Source organism: Eumetopias jubatus, unplaced genomic scaffold (assembly GCF_037043125.1).
Source record: "Eumetopias jubatus isolate StellerSeaLion01/CBP00866 unplaced genomic scaffold, mEumJub1_p1.0 scaffold_16, whole genome shotgun sequence".
NCBI lineage: Eukaryota > Metazoa > Chordata > Mammalia > Carnivora > Otariidae > Eumetopias > Eumetopias jubatus.
Window position 1 is genome coordinate 23,131,290 of NW_028274822.1, and position 19,108 is coordinate 23,150,397.

At 40.8% G+C, this 19,108-nt stretch overlaps 1 pseudogene; it reads right to left on the reverse strand.

The window, feature by feature from the left end:
- Positions 1-17,535: 17,535 nt before the first annotated feature.
- LOC114205101 (hepatic sodium/bile acid cotransporter pseudogene) lies at positions 17,536-18,585 on the reverse strand (annotated as a pseudogene).
- Positions 18,586-19,108: the final 523 nt, after the last annotated feature.

Below are 19,108 nucleotides of genomic sequence, written 5' to 3' on the forward strand. Positions count from 1 at the left end.
GAAATTTACAGATTAGTAGGAGAAAGCAAACTCACAAATAATTAACTACTTGGCAAAATATGCTAAATTCTGTTAGAGACACCTACATAAAGTGCTATGAGAGAAAAATCCTTTCTGATCAGGGATGAGCAAAACTTCATGAAGTAGAGTCTACACTGAGTTTTGAAGAATATTTAGAATTTCAAGGGGCAAAAAAAATAGTGATGTTGAGAAGCAAAAGAAGGGTTGATAGTAGGTAAGACATTTATTGAGCACTTACTTTAATAACAAACTGTACAGGATTTTTTTTAAATCTTACAAGATCCTTGTAAAACAAATATATCAACTCTACACCAATCAGGATCTAGCCAGGAAAACAGATTGCTTCCAATATTTATAACTAAGGCCATGTAAAGCAGGAAACTGAAGCAGCACAAATACTGGCTAATGCAGGAGTACAAGAGGGACAAAGGCGGAAAGGGGAGATGGTAGGAGCTTGGGGCACTCAGAATCACAAAGAGACCAGCTACTCTAGAAACAGTACTTGGGGGAGAGGCAAAGTAGCCTCCCTGCTTCTCTCCTCTACACCCACTCTATCTCCAGCCAGTGCCTCCTGTAGCCCAATTCAGCCAGAAGCCAGCTAAGCAGACCTCTTGGGAAACTGCTGCCTATGGGGTGAACCCTCCCAACATACAGCAGAGCAGGGGAAGGTCAGAACTATGTCTGTGGACAGAAGGACACAGGCCAGGGCTGACAAAAACTCATTCTGCTGATGAGAAATTCAAGTACAGATAGATGGAGGTGACCTGACCCATGTCATTCAGTATATGGCAGAGCTGATATTGTGGACCCGGTGCTGACTCCAAGTCTAATCTTTTCTGAATGTCACAGTTGCCAATTTCATGAATGCCCAGAGTATTCATCTGTGGCAGACAGAGTTGCTTTGGTGAAGGAATCAGAGCCTGATTCCAAGGAATCAGACTTCACTTGTATTTCTTGGAAGCTTCAGGGAGGAATGGAAGCTATGACTTGAAGGAAAAGAAAATAATTAGCCTTGAAATCTACTAGTACCTGTGAGAGAAGAGGAAAAGAAACTCATTCCTCTCCTTTGCTCTCTACATCTTTCCATATACTGATCTGCTTTTACTCACTGACAAGAAAACAGGGAATCTAGGTTAAAAGGTTCAAAAAGAGGTGGTAGTCAAGGCCCCTGGCAGGAGTCATTAGGAAATGTCAGTGGGAAGAATGTAGCATCCATCATCTCTACATCCAGATACCATTAAGACTAGGCTACTTGATGATGTTATAGGTTGGCTAAATTTCCAAGGCCTTCTTCCTCTCCTGGGCAAATAACAACACCAATATTTCATACTCTTACAATACTTTGCTTTGCTTGCTAACACTTAATAGACAACCTGAGCTTGGTGTGTAGTTCCTCCAAATATCATCCACACAAGGGCAGGAGGAAGAGAGAGTGAGCCTAATTTGCATGAAGACCACCAAGCACTGAGAGGTTAAATAACTTGCCCAGGGATCCCACAGAGCCAAAGCAAGGAGGAGAGGTAAAGGGAAGGCTCCCAATTTCTCCAGCTCAGGACTCCATCCTGCCACTTCGGAAATCTCAGAGGGGACAACAGTACTCCTATGGAGAAGCTGAACTCTAGCAGCCCCTCAGAACAGCTTAGAGATCAATGCTTATTAGCACTTCTCCTCAAGCACTTGCCCAACATGAAGCAGGCAGGCTGGAGAAATTCCCTGTTTATTAACTCTTTCCACTGGGTTTCATTCCACTTTCCCCAAAAATCATAGTACTTAGAGTAAGAAAAACACCTTAAGTATCAAATTTCCTACAGATAAGAAAAAACAATAGACCAGCAAGGTAATTGCAAGAAATCACATAACTAATTAGTGGATTGTTGTTTATGTTCCATGCCCACAAATGTTTAACAAGTAGCTCTGGGTGGGATGGGGGGCAAAAATCCTGAATTGCAGTGTTTGCTGATTTCCTTGGCAAACTCCCACAATAAGGATTTCAACCAAGCATTGCTCAACCCACTAGCAAAATTCCTGAACATTTAACAATTGGCTCTCATGAGCCAGTAAGAGCTAGCTCTAACACACCATGAACTACTATACCCTAAAACCCCAGATCCTATTTGCTTTATGTCCAAACTCAGCTTCTCTCAAGATCCAGCCTAAATGCCAAGCACAGAGCCTGCATATGGTTGCCACCCACCCAGTATCTTTTCAAGAAATCAAATGTATAGAATGCCAGATATACAAAGGAGCCCTTCCCAATCTGTACCGTTCTCCCTGACAGCTAGAATTAAGTTTTGCCTTTTATGACCTTAAGTAGCATTTCTTTTTATGTCTCTTTTATGGAATTTTTGTGGGTTTTTTTTTTTCCCTTTTTCAATCCAGACTATTCAACATTTATTCAACCCTTACATATCTGGTACATATTTCATCTCTTGAGCTAGATGCTAAACTCCTTGAAGGTAGGAATAATGTCTTGTTCATCTTTGTATCCCTGAAGGATCCTTGCCTGTTCCTTGCACAAAATCAACACTCAACAAAAATTGAATGAATGAATTCTGATGAATCAAGACTTGCCCTGGGCTGCTAATGGATTGAAAATAGCTCAGTGCTGCTCTTTGTAAAACAGGAAACTTTGAAATGTTAATGACTTAAGCTCTGATGTGCCTACAGGAAAAATGAACACAAGTTGCCTGTCTTGATGAAATTGTACTCCTTACCACAGCAAGGTAGCAGAAAGAGCTTTTCTTTAATCAGGGAAAAGCAGCCCAGGGGGTTACTGTATAATGAGAGGGAACCATGTGGCTGCCCCACTCCCTGCTCTGTTGTCTCTTATCAGTGTTTTCTATCTTTATCTTTTATGTGTGCCCTTCCCTTGACTACTACCCATTTCCGAGTCTGCTAAGATAGCAGGACAACAAAATCAGGCAGGGGTTTGAAGCAGGTGTTGGCCACAACACTGGTTCCAATGCTTCTGGCTGGAGAATGTGGACCAGGGTCCTAGCTAGAACAGCCTGGTGAAAATTTGAAGTTTTCCAAACTAATAGCAAGTATATCATAAGAATGCTTTTGTGCTAACATTTTCAGAATTACTGTACTCAATGTTAAGTATTTTTGTTAGTATTTTGGACATTATTCTTTAGATAAAGAGATGTAAAGAAATGTTGACGTTTACGGGGTGGCTCAGTTGTTTAAGCATCCAACTCTTGATTTAAGCTCAGGTCATGATCTCAGGGATGTGGGATTGGACTCTGCGCTCAACAGGGAGTCTGCCTGAGATTCTCTTTCCCTCTCTCTCTGCTCCTCCCCCCACTCACACTCTCCATCTCTAAAATAAACAAAATCTTAAAAAAAAAATGTTAACGCTTTGTTACAAAAAAGGTTTCAAATACTCAGTGGTTAAAAGTCAAATGTTTGTAGATAGGAAAACAAATGCAGTATGATTTGACATCAAAAGATTTCTGCTGGTATAGTTTATGACATTCAAGTAAATTATTTTAATGTTCACAGAACTTATTGGTTAAAATTATATTCTTATTTTAATCTAAACTAGATACATTTTTTCTTTAGCAAATCTCTTCTTTGGAAATGATAACACATACAGTACTTTAACATTTTCTGTCTTCATATAAAATACAATATAAAGCCTCCATGAAATCTCTGAAGTTAGTTTTATTTCAAATTCTGTGGAAGAAGTACTTCACGGTGGTATAAATATTCTGCCATAGAATTCCTTGTCTACATACTTTCTCAATTAAGAATATGATATCAAACTGTACTTGCTGTGTTTTTAACAGCAGGTGTGCCATTTTTATCCACCACCCTATATTTCATGGAGTCCTATCAATCCTGAATGCAAGTCTGATATGGAACCAGAAGGTGTTTGCACTTCTGAAACCTTTGGTAGGACTAATAGTAGTGCTGGCATAAAAGGCTGAACAAGCAAAACAAAACAAAGAGCATATGCAGAGACTTGGGGGCACAGAAGACATTTTTTTAACTTGTCCAGATTGCTCTCTCTCAAACCCACAGCTTTGGTGAGAGAGTTTGTAAAGAGCAACAATGCCAAATCATGTATGGATGTTCCTTGCATTCGAGGGGCATCCACATTTGTGAAAAGACAGTTTTATTTCTGGGTAACTAAATTGGCTCAATGTGTGAAATGAAATGATGCTTATGTTACCCTCTTGTCAATGCTGTCAATGTTGCCTAGATTATTGTCTTGGTTTTGATACATAAATGGCACTTGTGAACTGGTGCTAATGGAGGATTATGGTTGAGAATACTGGCTGAGTGAATCCTGGCTTTGATGCAGAGTTCACCAGTGAGCTTAGCATATGTCATCAAAGGAAGAAGGAGTTCTAATGAGTCTAACACCCACAAGAATGCTGTTTGTGGTAGTTCTGAGTTTTGGAATTCGATGCTTTTTATATGGTTGTTAATGTTGAAAATTCCAAAATAAAAACATTTTTTAAAGAAGGAAACCAACTAGTCTCACTTTCATTTTAGATTAGAAGCTGAAATTCAGAGAGATTAGGTAATTTGTTCAAACGTCCAACTGGTTGGTAACAGAGACAGGACTCTCAGGTCACTCAGTGACTTAAAATTAACAATTCCCTGAACCTTTTCTTCCCCATACTACATATACAGGGCATGTGTTATACTTTTCTTCTGCTCCATTTGTAGTCTCCCCAACTTTTTTTGCAGCTACCCCTTTGTGGTGCCTACTGTTGGGTCTATCAGTTAAGTAGTTTTGTTTGAAAGGTCTCAGCTGAGGCACATGGCACAGGCACACCTTACTACCTTGGACACAGAAACTGGACCTCAAATGGGCATATGACTCTATGACACCAATCAGTTCTTTTTAAGTGACCGGTATTAAAAAAGGCAGAGAGAAAGGTATCTTTTCTCATGAGAGTAGGACCTGTAAATTCCTAATCACCTGAAACTTCAGATGCCATTTTTCTACTCTGGAGAGAGCTTGCTGAGAATGAAGCCAATACAAAGAGAAGCAGAACAAAAGTATCAAGAAGAGAACAATATCAAAAGAACCTCTGGATCCATCTACCCCTGAAGTTAAGTGAAGTCCTAAACTGTTGGATTGTCAAAGATAAAAACGTTCCTGTATTACTCAAGCTAATTTGCCATTTTCTGCCAAGTTGTGGTTTTTTACTTCACCTCTGCATTGGACACCTCTCGCGCACTGTCTCACATCATCCATGCTAAGCCCTTCATGTTGCTTCAGGCCAGCCTGCAGGTCCATGCAGGTAAAAACTCAAAGTATCTGGAAAGCATCGCTTCCCCTACACTATGAATCTCTCACCTGTGAGAGGAAGGTTCTGGGAACCACTATGTGCAAACTTGAAAATACAAGGGCCTTCCCATCCTTTGGCGGGAGACCCTGAGTAGTGGAGGGCTGGAGCTAGTAGGTTACTGCTCCCCCTTTCCACCCTCAGGCAGTCAATTCAAGGTCCAGCCTCATTTGTCCAATGAGGGTGAGCTAGACAGTTCATCTGATACTGGCTTCCCTCCTTCCTTGGCATTCCTTCCCAAGGTAAACTACCTGAGTGGCTAGCTTGCGGTTCAGGACCCCCTTTTAAAAGGAACCCAGACCACTATAACAACTTCTTGGTGGCATTTAATAGACCCCATCATTCCTTTCTTGGAACTCTTGCCTCCCTTAACTTCTGAGATGCTGTAATTTTTTTTTTTTTTGGTTTTGCTTTTTTTCTTCCAACCTCTCCTTTAACATGTCCTTTATGGGCTTCTCTTTCTCCATTTGCCCCTTACATGCCAGTGTTGCCCAGGATGCTGCACCCCATCATCTCCTCTCCTGTATTCCAGAGTTCTGCTACACCAATAGTTCCACAAACTACTTACAACCACTCTTGCACTTCAAACACAGACTACATGATAACCAAATTCTCAGAGGGAAAAGGATCAGACAATGCCCTGTTGATGGTTTGTTTTGATTTTTGGACTAATTTGATGACTAGCACTGAGCTAGTAACAGCAACATGATGTCCAATTAGATGAGTGCCTTTCACTCTCTGTTTGCTTGATGGGACCTTGTAATTCATAATTGCATGCATTTCCCAAGAGAGGTTAGAGTCTATTCTCCTCTCTTCTAAAAACATAATTTTAAATGATTTTTAGAAAGTTGTGAATTAAATTTTATCCTGCCCTTTAGGAAATGTAAAAAGGCAAAACTTTTTTTTAAGACTTTGAGAGAGAGAGAAAGAGAGCATAGGTGGGAAGACAGACAGAGGGAAAGGGTGAAGAAGACTTCCCACTGAACAGGGAACATGACACAGGGCTTAATCTCAGGACCCTGAGATCATGACCTGAGCTGAAGACAGATGCTTTACTGACTGAGCCACCCAGGCACGCAGCAAAACTTTTTTTTTTCCCAAAGATTTTACTTATTTATTTGATAGAGAGAGTGAGAGAGAGCACACAAGTGCGGTAAAGGGCAAAGGGAGAAGCAGACTCCCCACCGAGCAGGGAGCCCGATGTGGAGCTCGATCCCAAGACTCTGGGATCATGCCCTGAGCTGAAGGCCAATGCTTAACTGACTGAGCCACCCAAAGTGCCCCAAAACTTTTTTTTAAGATTTATTTATTTAAAAGAGAGGAGCGGGAGGGGCAGAGGGAGAGAATCCCCAGGTAGACTCCCCGCTGAGTGCAGAGCCAGATGCAGGGATCTCAGGACCCATGAGATCATGACCTGAGCCGAAACATGGAGTCGGATGATTAACCGACTTAGCCACCTACACTCCCTAAGACAAAACTTTAATCATTCTTAGTGTTGTGCATATTTCCTTGATGAGGGCAGCTGGAAGCTTGGTGGAGGGACAGAACAGGTGTTGAAATTTGTGCTACTGTACCTCTTGGCCCCGGCCACTTCTAACCCCTGCTGCCTCCCTGAGTCACTGGGCAGGTGTAGCTTTTGGTTCTTCATTTATTTGCAAAGCCCCTGGACATTGGGACTCTGGAATCCCTGTAAATTCTATACAACATAATAGATCTTAAGTCCAAGTATCTGAACACCTAGAATTTTAAGTGACTAGGAGAGCTTAATTGAGCTCACAACTTAGTTCTGTTCTGTAATCTATAAATATAGAGCCCTACTCACCAACTCTGTTCTCTATTATCTTAGCATACCTCCAACCCCTCAGGATCTATGCCACAGAAGAAGACAGAACTGGAGGCCAACTGAGCTGCCAGCCACTCAGACACTGGAAAGGTGTGTTTACGCATCTTGCAAATGACTTTTTTTCCCTGCTCTCAAGGTGCTAGCTCCTGAACTCGATCACATTATAATCAATTGCTGTCTGCATAATGTAAATTCAAACCATGTTCTCTAATTAATCTGTGTTCAATCCAATTTGCATTATAAGTTGTAGGAACAATGCCCGTAATTGCCCTTTTTCATGGCTAGGCTTATTAGAGACCTGTTTTAGAAAGGTGCTCTGAGTGAGGAGATGCTGTGATACACTTCTAGTACAGCAACCTTGTCCTTTGGACAGCCTCTCCTCTGGCTTCTCAGGGGTTAATGGATCCTGAGTCTTAAGTTAAATTCTCTCTAGCTAATGGCTTGTCTTCACAGTTCTGAGCAACTAGGTTCAGAGTAGTGGAAAACTGAGAGGAGCTAACTATACCAGGATGCTCCAACTTCCCTTCCTAAGATCCAGGGTTGAATGTAGAGAAAGAATTTGGTCCTATCTCATAAAAAAGGATGCATCTGACTCAAAATCCTTTCCCCTGGATAGCATGATGACAGTGTGTGTTGGGGCGGGTGGGGGGAAGGGTGGGAGGCAGGAGTTTCTCACTCATGCTACTCCACACTCAGCCTCCAGCTATTCATCACAACTGCTATTAAGTGTGCCTAGGGGCTTTGGCTCCAGGTAACTGGATCTCAAATCTGATTCTCTAGATTCACCTGTTCACTAGATTTCAGGGTAACAGTGTGCACTGTTCTCCAATGAGTCCAAGGAAAGTCACTGAATTTTCAGATTGACCCGTTTTTTTTTTTCTTTTTGTAAGGATGGAAATGACAACTTCCAAGCTTTTATATGTCACTGCTGAAAACAGAAGTATTTATATACATTTTGATATTTTTGTCATCTTCTATGTTAATACCTTAGCCTTATTTGCCAAGTGAAACAAATGTCATGCTATTTGGCTTAATGTAAAGAACACTGTGCTAGTAGACTTACACTCTAGACCTTTCCTATGCCAGTGCCACTAGGTCTCCATTTTCTTTCTTTTTTTTTTAAGATTTTATTTATTCATTTGTCAGAGAGAGAGGGAGAGAGCACACAAGCAGGGAGAGTGGCAGGCAGACGGAGAAACAGGCTCCCCGCTGAGCAGGGAGCCTGATGCAGAACTCTATCCCAGGACCCTGGGATCATGACCTGAGCCAAAGGCAGAGGCTTAACTGATTGAGCCACCGAGGCGTCCCTACATTTCCATTTTCAAAATGTGAATCATCACCCAGGAAAATGGCTTTACAATACAGAAAATATCAAGCTTGGCCAGGACATGGGTGAGTCAAAAGTTTCATCATATACTGCTAGTGGGAGGTTAAATGGGGTTTACCACTTCTGTAAACTGTTTGGTAGCTTATTCTAAATCTGAAAACATGCATAGGCCCTATTACAACCCAGTGATTTCACTCATAGGTATATAACCGGAAAAATAAAAAAAGTAAAATATGTTCCCAATAACACTGTTTATATTAGGCATGAACTAGAAACAACTCAGATCTCATTAGAATGGATAAATGAATTGTAGGGTACATATCAGAATATTATACAGTGATAAGAATTAAGGAAAATCTCACAAATACAACACTGAATGAAAGAAGTCAAACAAAGTACATACTATATAATTTCACTTAGTTATAGTTTAAGAGCGAGCAAAAGTTAAGCTTTAGTTTTAGAGATCAGGACTGTGATTACCTGTTACATTGAAGGTATTAGTGATTAAATGAGCACAAGGGAGAACATGATGCTGGCAATGACCTGTTCCTTGAGCTGTTTACATGGAGTATTCAATACATGAAGATCCAAGGATCTATAGACTTATGATCCTGTGCATTTCTTCCATATACATTATACTTCATTGCAAAGTTTATAGAAACATGGATAATGGAGTACAGCAATCTTGTTTGGTTCATGTTAGATTCTAGAGCAATGTATGTGAAAATGCTTTGAAAAATCCCAATGCAATAGTGATGTAATGAATTATTATCATCCTCATCATCTATTTTACATACTATTTATGCATTATAACCCTGAGTAGTTGCCGCCTTTCTAAATCAGAGATGATTCTAGCCTATTTGAATTTATCTTAGAAGAAATGAGAAATCTGATATCAATTTGAACTGTCCCAGTATTCAGACTCCTGAATTTTCTCTTTTTACTGCAACATTTTATGGAACTGAAGGGTAACCTAAAGCCAATGTAAAAAAAAAAAAAGACCATCAGAATTACCAAGCACAAGTAAATAGACAAGGGCTCACTGGATAAGAAATATAATCCTTCTCTACTCTACACATGTGGCTTATTATTGTCACTTGTGCTAGAAAGTACGTTTTCACCATATCCTCTGCAGTCTCCGTCTCTGGTTTACAATATGGAGGCTATTTGGATAATTCCTGGTGTTCAAGCCAATTTTGAAAAAACCTCTTATCCTTTGTGCAGTATTTACCTTGTACCCCTACTTTCATGGTCCATGTAACTCTTCTTAAAATAGTTCAGTCTGCAGACCAAAACCCAAGCCCTTTAAAAGAAGGGAAAATGTGTTAGATCAAAGCTGTAAACAGCAAGAGGCACTTGGAATGGATTAGGAAAATGAGCTAACTGGATGCAAAAGTAAATGATTTAGGTGGTAATTTTTAGCAGTAACATAATATCTTAATGGCTGATTAAGGTCTTTCTTCCACCATACATTGTAAGTGCCATGAATGTAGGAACAAGACTCCATACTGATCATTGCCTCCCTGGTGATTAAGCCCAGTACCTAGTAGGTGCTCAAATGAGTGAATATGATAGCTGACGGAAAGGAGGACATTTTTTTGGTTAAAACTATCATGATGACAACTTATTAGGCCAATCATAGAGGCAAATATTAGTAAGTAAAGGGGGAGGAAGCCCAATAAAATGTGATGATTTAAAACAACCCACAGAATGGGGGGGAAATTGCAAGTCATGTATCTGATAAGGGATTTGTATCTAGAAAATCTAAAGAATGATTACAACTCATTTATAAAAAGACAAATAATCTAATTTTTAAATGAACAGATTTGAACAGACATTTCTCCAAGAAAAGATAACACAAATGGCTAATGTGTGGTGAAAAGACACTCACCATCATCAGCCATCAGGGAAATGCAAATCAAAACTACAATGAGATACCAACTTTACACTCACTAGGAAGGCTATAATCCAAGAGACAGATAATAACAAGTGTTGGTGACAATGTGAAGAAATTGAAACCCTCATACGTTTCTGGAAGGAAGTAAAATGATGTAGCTGCTTTGGAAAACAGTCTGGCATTTCATTAAAAAGTTAGAGACATAACAGATGGCCTAGTAATTCTACTTCTACATATATGCCCAAGAGAAATGAAAACATATGTCCTCACAAAAACTTGAACAGAAATGTTCATAGCAGATTTATAACAGCTAAAAAGGAGGAAAAACTCCAAATGTCAACTAATGAATGAATAAAATGTGGTATATCCATGTAGTGAAACACATTTGGCAATTTTAAAAATGAAGCACTGTTTCACACCATAATATGGATGAACCCTGAGAACATCGAGCTAAATGAGAACAGACAGACCCAAAGGACCACCTATTGTAGGATTCCATTCTTTTCTTTATAAAAGATCAGTGGTTTCCTAGTGCTGGGAGTCGAGCGCAAGTAAGTAACAGCTAAGGCATATGGGCTTATTTTGGGGGTAATGGCAATGTTCTAAACTGTGGTGACAAATGAACAATTCTATGCATACAGTAAAAATCACTGAATTGTACACTTTAAATGAGTCAGTTTCATGGTTTGTGAATTATATCTCAATAAAGCTCTTCAAAATAAATTTAAAGTGTGATGATTGAGATGAGAGAATAGGCACTACCGAGAATGGCAATAGTAATAGAGGGTAGTAAAAAAAAAAAAAAATGAATGAAAAAACTTCATGTATATAATTAGCTATTTTGCCTACAAAGGGCCTCAAATTAATCCTTGACTCTAGGGTAAGACTAATTCCTCCTAAAATTTGGGGATTTATTTTTCCTGTATATATGCAACTATAAATGGACAAAGAAAATATGAATAAATTAGGACACGTAAAAATAAGTTATGATAAACCCTTCAGCACAGATTCTAATTTAATCACATAAAACCAGGACCTGCACGTCAGAAAAATTAACTTCTCAGGAAAAAAGCATCTCCTGGCTGGTCCATGGAAATCACAACATCTCTTTTGCCAGAATGTATTTTCTTTCTCCAGGTAAATCTCTCAAATAGCCCTCAAATATTCCATTAAAACAGCATTTCCCTTTATGCATTCCCTTGTAGTTCAGTCACTGTTGCTGATACAATACTAACAGATCTTTTCTTCAAGTCAGACTTCCACTTATTATGAAAGCGTGAGACAACAACATGTCCACAAGTCTGACAATTTCTAGTTATTTTTTCCAGACATGTCTGCCATTGTAAGTTTTGTTTCTTTCACAAATAAAATGTCTGTGGAGTTACGACAAAGCATAATGTTTCCTGTCTCCTAGCTTGAAGAATATAAAACTCCTAGCATTTTCTAGACACCTCCAAAAGTTCATCTGATGTTTAGTAAAATTTTAAAAACTTTCCATGAGATCTATGGAGTTTCTCTGCTTTTATAATAAAAACTCTTGTGTTTTTACTGGGAAAACCTATGAAATTTAGAGACAAAGGACCATAAACTTAGATTGGTGTCCAATAAGAGAGACTATTTGGGTCTCTCTCATTCTCAGTTTGCTCTGCTCTTCTGACCAGGCTGGTACAAAAACCTATCTTGATTCCTCAAAACATACCCTAAATCTCATGTATAGACACATACAAATTCCATGTGATGAGAAAAAAGTTGGCAAATTGACATTGTGCTATTTACTAATACTGTCCAGATATGACCTGAAGGTTGGAAAGGATCTAAAACATCATATAGTCCAACCATATACTGATGACATTTGAGTACCTTCCACCAAACTTATAACCCAATTCTTCAATGAGAAATAGTCAATTCCATTTCTGTATAGCTCCCACTGACAAATCGAGATCACTCATCTTAAATATATAAAAGCAGTTTATATATTATTTTATCATACTTAATATTATCTCACTGAACCCCACAAAAGTATAATAACTATCTCCATTCAATAGCAGTTGAAAGTGAGACTCAAGCAGCTTAATTTTTCCAGTCCCAAGCTGCCCACAGAGTGACCGAGCCAAGATTCCAAAGATGGGGTTTACCCAAAAGTTCTTGCTTTTCCATTTTGTTTCTTGAGACCTCCAATTCTCTTTACTTCAAAGGCTACTAATCCCCCCTTCTTTCAAACATTCTGCATCTAAGATTTTTAGAATTTGGGGTTTATTTCTCTCTTAATGTGTGAACTTCAGAACTCCTGGAGTGGTCTTATCAGGACAGAGTAGAACAAAATCACTTCTCCCTTTCCACAATTGTATCCACGAAATATCAACGGCACTTACAGATTTTTACTGATGGTAGGAGTTTGGGTTGCCTTGTTATTTTAACAGTATTATTTTAACCTATATTTTGAGAATAATCGAAGTGCCTTTCAAAAGCTCATAACATTCACTCCCATTCCCTTAATTTGCAAATCAACCATGTAAGGCAGGTGGGGACAGTTAGCAACTCTTTTATAGAGAAGAGAAGCACAGCTGAGAGAAACTGTCATAAAAACATTGTAGAGGTAGAAGTGTGACTTGATTCTCCTGACTCCAACTCATGGTCTATTAGCCACACAACACTGAGAACCAAAACTGAGTATCCTACACCCTGTCAAGCCCGGCCTCCTTTTCATATATATTATTGTAACTTCTTTGTAAGCAACTGTTTTTAAAATTCAACTATACATCCCATGCGTCACACTGTTCAACTTCACCTTTTAGTACAATTATCAGGATCTGAGGAGTTGGCTTCTATGTGCTCCACAACAAAAAATCTGATAAATGGCAGTGAATGCAGTGCAGGTATTAAAAGTCTCAGAGCTGGGATGACAGTTTTCTTTTTTCAACATTTTAAAGATGTTGCTCTGTTGACTTCTATCCTCCATTATTTTTTTCAATTCTGCTGACATTCTTACTATTGTGCCCCTAAATAATCATTTCTTCCTTCCTAGATTAGGGGTTGGCAAACTTTTACTGAAAATCTCCAGAGGTAAATAATTTATACTTCTGTGGTTCTGCTTCTGGATTATAGGTCATATTTTCCTGCATGTTTCCTGGTTATTTTTATTTTTTATTTTTTTGTAAACCAAACATTGGGTATTAAAAAAAAAAAACAGTAGCGGAGACTGAATAAATAATGTTTATCCCCTTTATAAGGTCAGACAACTTCCTTTCTCACATCATTTTGGTGAAGCTGATTCTAAAATCTATTATTGGGCTGGGTTTGGGCTCTGTTGTAGTTTTAGAAAGATTGTCTTCCACTGTCTTCAAATGTTTTTATGGTGGTAGCACAACTTTCCTTTAGTAGAGGTTAGGATCTGAACACCACCAAGACTCCAGAGATTGTTCCATGTTTCACAGTCACCAGCCTTCTGAGCTACAGCAGCAGTAGGTCTGAATCCTCAGATATATAGCTCAATAATCACCCTTTTGGGGTCACTAGAGAGTCTCACCTTCCACTCCTATACCTGGTTTTCTATGCTTCAGAAAATCTCTCTACCTTGCTGCCCTACCCCCTAACTTTTAGTGAAGACCCAGTGTATCTCAGAGGATTCTCTCTCAATACTTCTGCCTTATCACCATCCTAATTAGGTGATTACCATTTCTTTGGTAAGGTCTCCTGCCCCTTGGGGAAGGGGTTGAGATCTCTCCTGCCTTGTTCTCACCCTTTGGGGGTGGCACTTTCTTTTGGTCATAAAAACCCCATGCACTTCTGAATGGAGATGGGGATCTTGCTCAGTTCTTCTACCCTGTTTTGGCTAACTGCTGACCTGAATTCAGTGAAGTAGCATTTTGCCTCAGGGATGTCCTCTCTCAGCTCTGCCTCTTCTTCCCTTCAGGGATTTCCTCTTCTCTGCTCCTAACTTTTGGTATTCTATCCCTGTGCATTCACTTAAGGCACCATGGGAAATATGCAGAGATTTTATGCATATTTGCTTTACAACCATGGATCCTTGGGATTTCCACTTATTGTGCCTGTCCACATTTGAGCATTAAAAGATAGTCAGAAATCACGTTGATTTCTCCTTAGCCACATTATAGGGGGTTTAATTCTTTCTGTCCTGTCTCTAAGGATGACAAGAGCCATGAGCCTCTTCTTTCCTAGAAAGAGCCTATTCCTTTCTAAAACTTAGTTGATTTGTATTTTACATGTTTTAAGTTATTTTTTTTTAACTTATCTAGTTTGTTCTTAAGATATAAGTGATGGTCTCTTTCTCCTACAAACTTCCTCTATTCTAACCTGGGTTAAAATTCTGCCCTGCTATTCCTTCATTATATTAACTTTATTCAAGTTATATAAACTCCATTATCTCAGTTTTCTCCTCCATAAAATGGGGATGGTAATAGGTCTCATTTTTTAATAAAAATGACAAGAGAAAATACGTGCACAAGCCTCTGGTGCCTAATAATGGTGAGTAATCATTAAAAAGTATATGAGGAATTATACTAAACATTTTCCTAATTACATGTTTCTTTAAAACACACAGAGAAGTGTTATTGACACCTTATATATGAGGAAACCAAACCTCAGTGAGATAAGTATCTTGCTGCTACACAAAGGCAGTGACACTTATTAGGGAATCGAACCCCAATTTTTCTTATTCCTATGTACTTTTTTACTACATCACTCTGTCTTATCATCAATAAATGGGCCAACTAGGTCATCTAAAATATAAGTGTCCAAAAGACACAGCAAGCTTAAAAATGTGGGCAATTTTTTGGCGTCAAAAGTTCTAATTTAGTAGCAGCACTCAATCACAACTAAATCATAACTTGATTTGAGAATGAATGAGGCAATGGGAGATTGGATCAAAAGTAGTAGGATGACAGGTAAGATGCCCTCCCCAACCTCTCCCCATGCCTTTTATAGCCCAGGCTCCTACTAAGATATGAAGATCAGACAACGAATCCTTTTGAGAAAATCCCCTCTTACCAAGAAACTTTAAGGCCAAGACCTATATAAATCACCTATTGCCACAATAATGCTGCCTAACAAACCCAAAACTCAGTGTCTTAAAACAATAAGCATTTATTTTCATACTAACGGGTCTACAGATTGGCCAGCATGGCTGGTTTTTTTTAGGTTTGGTCTGCTGGTCTCATTCTTAGGCAGGGGCTGGAGAAGTGGCAGCAACCTGAGGAATGTCCCTCTCATGCAGGAAGTCAAAAGCCCCCAGAAAGTTGAGCAGAAACATGTGAAGATTCTTAAAGCTTTGGCTCAAAACTGTCACTGTTGCCTGTGGTCAAACCCCACATCAATGAGGTGAGTACAGACTCCCCACACAGGTTGAGTGAAGGAAGTAAATACTTGCTGGAGATAATTTAATTTGCCATGCCCAAAGACCAGTATTGGCTGTCAGAGTCATGCTTCAGCATATCAGGAATGATGCCATCTCTACACCTACCAATAATTGAGGGAAAAGAACCTGGCTCATGAAAACATGGCTAATTTGAAATAATAATCCACAACAGAAGAAAACTCCTTTAGGGCCGTTATAATCACCATTTAGTTCTTTAGACGTTTTCTTTTTTTTTTAAGATTTTTTTTTTATTTGACAGAGAGATAGCAGGGAGCCAGGAACACAAGCAGGGCGAGTGGGAGAGGGAGAAGCAGGCCTCCCGACAAGCAGGGAGCCTGATGTGGGGCTCGATCCCAGGACCCAGGGATCATGACCCAAGCCGAAGGCAGACACTTAATGACTGAGCCACCCAGGAGCCTCTCTTTTCAAAAGGTATATATTCCAATGCTTGTAGAATTTTGGTTAGGAGGTATCTGAGGAATGATACCCTCCTGTGTGGTCTGATGACAGCCTATTTGGTATTTTTTTCCCTGTGACCTTACTTTAGAAAACATTTCTACATTATTTAAACTCTAGATTATAAGGGCATATGTAAGGAATATTCAGTCATAGATCATAGAAGTTCATTTTTTTTTTTGCAGTAGCTTGTAATACTTTTTATTTTTTCTTTAAATTTTTTATCATGTTAATCACCATACATTACATCATTAGTTTTTGATGTAGCATTCCATGATTCATTGTTTGTGCATAACACCCAGTGCTCCACGCAGAACGTGCCCTCTTTAATACCCATCACCAGGCTAACCCATCCCCCCACCCCCCTCCCCTCTAGAACCCTCAGTTTGTTTTTCAGAGTCCATTGTCTCATGGTTCGTCTCCTCCTCCCGGTTTACTCCCCTTCATTCTTCCCCTCCTGCTATCTTTTTTTTCTTAACATACATCGCATTATTTGTTTCAGAGGTACAGATCTGGGATTCAACAGTCTTGCACAGTTCACAGCACTCACCATAGCACATACCCTCCCCAATGTCTTAACACCCAGCCACCCCATACCTCCCACCCCCCCACCACTCCAGCAACCCTCAGTTTGTTTCCTGAGATTAAGAATTCCTCGTATCAGGTCATATGATACATGTCTTTCTCTGATTGACTTACTTCACTCAGCGTAACACCCTCCAGTTTCATCCATGTTGTTGCAAATGGCAAGATCTTATTCCTTTTGATGGCTGCATAATATTCCAGTGTGTGTGTGTGTGTGTGTGTGTGTGTGTGTGTGTGTGTGTGTATAGAAATGTCAAGGGAATTTTAAGGTTAGTAAAGGACTCTGGAAGTTTAAAATCTGGCAGCTCTCTGAGCATTTATTTCCCCTTCTCTGTCACAAAGGTTGGAATAGGATTTGGATAGTTGATTTTAAGGTAAAAGCCCCTATTTATTGGCTAGTTCAGAAGCTGAGTGCCTCTTAATGTGCCTATGGAACACTGTTCTGGAAATTCAGGGACAAAAGGCAGTTTTGGTTTCTGTTTTCATAGGGCTGTCCTTGAACAAGTCTTTTATTTTTTAAACAAGTATCAACTCCTGAGCTGGGGATAGGTGAGGCTCTTCAGGTAGACTGACTGTCCTCCCTTCAGGCAAGGTTTGTCAGTTCTGATAGTTCCTGCTGGCAATGCTCGAGAAACTCGACTCACGGCTCTGGTTCTTTCATCTTTTGCTCTCTAGTTGGTCGCACTGAATTGCCCTCTGACCAGAATCCAGGCCACTGGGGGAAGGCTAGGCTGTGCAAGGGGAGTACTCCTCCCCTTTGTGGGTGCCATTTCCTAGAGTTCCTGGAATGGTTTCTTCAGTTGCAGCAGCTGTGTAGGTCATTTTTGTTTTATCCTTGGAAGGCTTGATTTTCTCATAGCACCGAAAAATGAAGATGAGAAGAACCCCTTCTCCAAGCTGGAAAATCATGTAGAGGAGAGGGAAGAAAAAGAGCGGTCCAATGTCTTCAGGGGGGAATGTCACATTGAGAATGGTGGAACAAAGCTGAATGTTTTGGCATCCGGTTTCCATGCTGACAGTGCGGCTGCACTGTGCATTGAGTCGGAAAAGCATAGAGAGGATGTAGCCCAGCAGGAAGCCGACGAAAGGCATCAGGGAGGAGGTGGCCAGCAAGTGTGGTGTCAGGACAAACGTGATACTGTTGCCCACATTGATGACAGAGAGTGCTATGACGGCCACGCTTAACAAAAGCATGATGATCGTCCCCCCCTTGTTGACATAGCGTACATATTGTGGCCGTTTGGCACTGAGGAAGATCCCAATGGTGCAGGGAATGAGAATCAGCATTAGTGATATCACAATGCTTCCATAGGGTATCTTGCTCTTCAGATCCCCATCATAGATTCCCCTGGAGTAGACATACAGGAGGAAGGGCATCAAGCCCAGGGCAAAGAAGGTGGAGCAGGTGGTCATCACGATGCTGAGGTTTATGTCCCCCTTCACGGCCAGACTGAAGATGTTGGACAGGGTACCGCCCGGGGAGCAGCCACAGACGAGGATGGCCAGTGCCTCAATGTTGTTTAGCTGGAAGACCTTGCCCAGAATGAAGGCAGTGAGGGGCATGATGCCGTACTGCGCGATCAGGGCGATGGCCAGCCCCTTGGGCTTCCAGAAGTGAGCCTTGATCTTGCCAAATTCCATGGTGCAGCCCAGCGAGAGCATGATAATGAGCAGCAAGAACACCAGGGTGACGCTCAGTGCCTTGTCGGTGGGGCGCTTGCCAAAGTTGGGTGGGAGGGTGAAGTTGAGTGGGGCAGTCACATTGTGGGCCTCCATCTTCCTGTGTGGCCGCCGAAGGCCAGGGGACCCCGGACCCCGCACACCTCTTGTTCTCCGCTGACTCCCTTCCCTGCCCAGTCTTTGCTAGTTGTCTTCTTCAGTCCCCTCCCAGGGCAGCAAGCTTCGGGACAAAATGTGGCTCTGGGCAAATAGAAGGATTATGCAACTGGTGGTGCTGTTTCTCTGGCTGCGGCTCCAAAGGGGAGAGAACCCAGAGCCTTATCTGCCTGGCCTTCCCTGCCCTCCACCTCCTGCGCCTCTGCAGCCTTCCCAGCTGTCACTCACACTTCCCTCGCAACAGTTTGCTACCGCTGGGACAGGCGAACCATTTCTCTCCTTCGCCGCCCACTGAGCGCACTCCACAGGCCTTCTGTCCCGGGGGACCTGTCCAGGGCCTGCACCGATCCGGGTCTGGTCCTTCCTGTTCTCTGTTCAGTCCCTGATGCCTCAGTTCTCATTCAGGGGAAGGTGCCCTTCCCATGCCCAGCGGGTCACCTCCATCTGCCCCCAAACCCGGGTA